The sequence below is a fragment of the Achroia grisella genome, unplaced genomic scaffold, assembly GCF_030625045.1.
Source record: "Achroia grisella isolate CSIRO2021 unplaced genomic scaffold, CSIRO_AGI_Agris_v1 utg478, whole genome shotgun sequence".
Lineage (NCBI taxonomy): Eukaryota > Metazoa > Arthropoda > Insecta > Lepidoptera > Pyralidae > Achroia > Achroia grisella.
In genome coordinates, this window is record NW_026712882.1 from 4,357,755 (window position 1) to 4,359,731 (window position 1,977).

Below are 1,977 nucleotides of genomic sequence, written 5' to 3' on the forward strand. Positions count from 1 at the left end.
GACGTGGTGGTCGCAATCATGCGGGACGGGGGGTGCCGGGAGTCCTCGGTGAAAACCGGGGAAATCCGGCGCAACCCGCAGGGTACGGGCTCAGTCTGGGTGCGGTGTCCTGTGGCCGCCGCCAAGAAGTTGGCCGATGCCGGTCGGCTCAAGATCGGTTGGGTGATGGCGCGGGTTCAACCTTTGGACCCAAGGCCGCAGCGGTGCTATCGCTGCTTGCTCACGGGTCACGTGGGCCTGCGATGCACCGCTGAGGAAGACAGCAGCGGAATTTGCTTCCGCTGCAGCGAGCCCGGCCACAAGGCCGCACGGTGCGCCGCGCCATCACCGAACTGTCGGTACTGTGCCGCGGCGGGTCGCAAGTCCGACCATCGAGTGGGCGTCACAAGCCTGTGTCGCCCGCCAAAGGCCCGAGCCGCGGCACGGACCACAGGTGGGGGGGGGGAGTCGATGGACACCTGAGCAATCAGGTGGGCATCGACTCCAGACTTGACCCTAGGGTGGAGGATTGTTAGGGCAATCCGAAGCTCACCGGGGAGGCATTAGGGTCTGGAGGTGGCGTGCAGAGACTGTTCCCTGCACGCCTAGATGGAGGTCCCTTCGATGGGAACCATGCCGGTGGTCTTGGTGAATGCTTTGCGTATCCCATGGCCACGGCGATTATGTCGAGGAGGAACAGTCGTCAGGTTTTTAGCAGGTAGGAGTCCGGCAGTATCCATTCCTCCCTAAGGGAATGGTTCTCCATGATGGATTTTCCTGACGTGAAAAAAAAAAAAAAAAAAAGGTTAGGTTAGGTTAGGTTAGGTTAGGTTAGGTTAGGTTAGGTTAGGTTAGGTTAGGTTAGGTTAGGTTAGGTTAGGTTAGGTTAGGTTAGGTTAGGTTGTGTCTATTGAAAGGAGAGACGGTTAGCACTCCCCTTGACAAGGATGGAACACACAAAATGGTTAAGGCACAACTTGACCACATTTTTTTAAGCCCTCGACCTCCTAGGCGTCAGGTGTACTGGTGGTCGGAGGAGATAGCGGCGTTGAGAGAGGAGTGCTCCGCCGCCCGCCGCCGGTACACCAGGCACCGCCGACTCAGGCGGGGCCGCGACGCCGACGAGGAAGCACAGCTGTACGAGCAGTACAAAGAGAAGAAGAAAGCTCTGCAGCTGTCCATCAGCAGGGCCAAGGAGACAGCCAGGGAAGAACTCCTGGAGACCCTGGACAGGGATCCATGGGGGCGACCTTACAGGTTCGTCAGGGGCAAATTACGCCCCTGGGCGCCCCCCGTGGCAGAGGGTCTCCAGCCGCAGCAGTTGGAGGGGGTGTTGGAGGAGCTGTTCCCGAGACAGCCTCCCTTCACACCTCCTCCGATGATGCCGCGTGGCAGTGATGGAGAGGCCAGCGGCGTCAGCGCTGCTGTGGTTCCTGCCATCACCGTGGAGGAGTTCGCCGCGGCCGTGGATAAACTCCGGGGCAAGAATGTCGCCCCGGGTCCGGATGGTATCCACGGCCGCGTCCTGGCCTTGGCCCTAAACACCCTAGGGGACCGACTCCGGCGCTTGTTCAATGCGTGTCTGGAGTCGGGACGGTTTCCCAATCAGTGGAAAGCGGGTAGAGTGGTCCTGCTCCGCAAAGCGGAGCACCCCGCAGGTTCGGTGGTTCCCTCGGCGTTCCGCCCCATAGTGCTGTTGGACGAGATCGGCAAGCTCTTCGAGAGAATCTTGGCGGGCCGACTCGTCCAACACCTGTCTCAGGTAGGTCCCGATCTCAGCCCGAAGCAGTTCGGGTTCCGAGAGGGGCGCTCGACGATAGACGCGATCTCGCGTGTGCGCTCCCTCTCGGAAGAGGCGACGTCCCAGGGTGGGGTGTTGTTGGCGGTCTCGTTGGATATAAAGAACGCCTTCAACACCCTGCCCTTTGCGACTATTAGGGAGGCGCTGAAATACCATCGCGCGCCTCCCTACATTCGGGACGTGATCGGGGCCTATCT

At 60.4% G+C, this 1,977-nt stretch overlaps 1 non-coding gene across 1 annotated transcript; it reads left to right on the forward strand.

The window, feature by feature from the left end:
* The first annotated feature begins 882 nt into the window (after positions 1-882).
* Positions 883-972, forward strand: LOC131845706 (U6atac minor spliceosomal RNA). The gene has a single exon (XR_009357648.1). It is a non-coding gene; the product is annotated as a U6atac minor spliceosomal RNA (small nuclear RNA).
* The last annotated feature ends 1,005 nt before the right edge of the window (positions 973-1,977 follow it).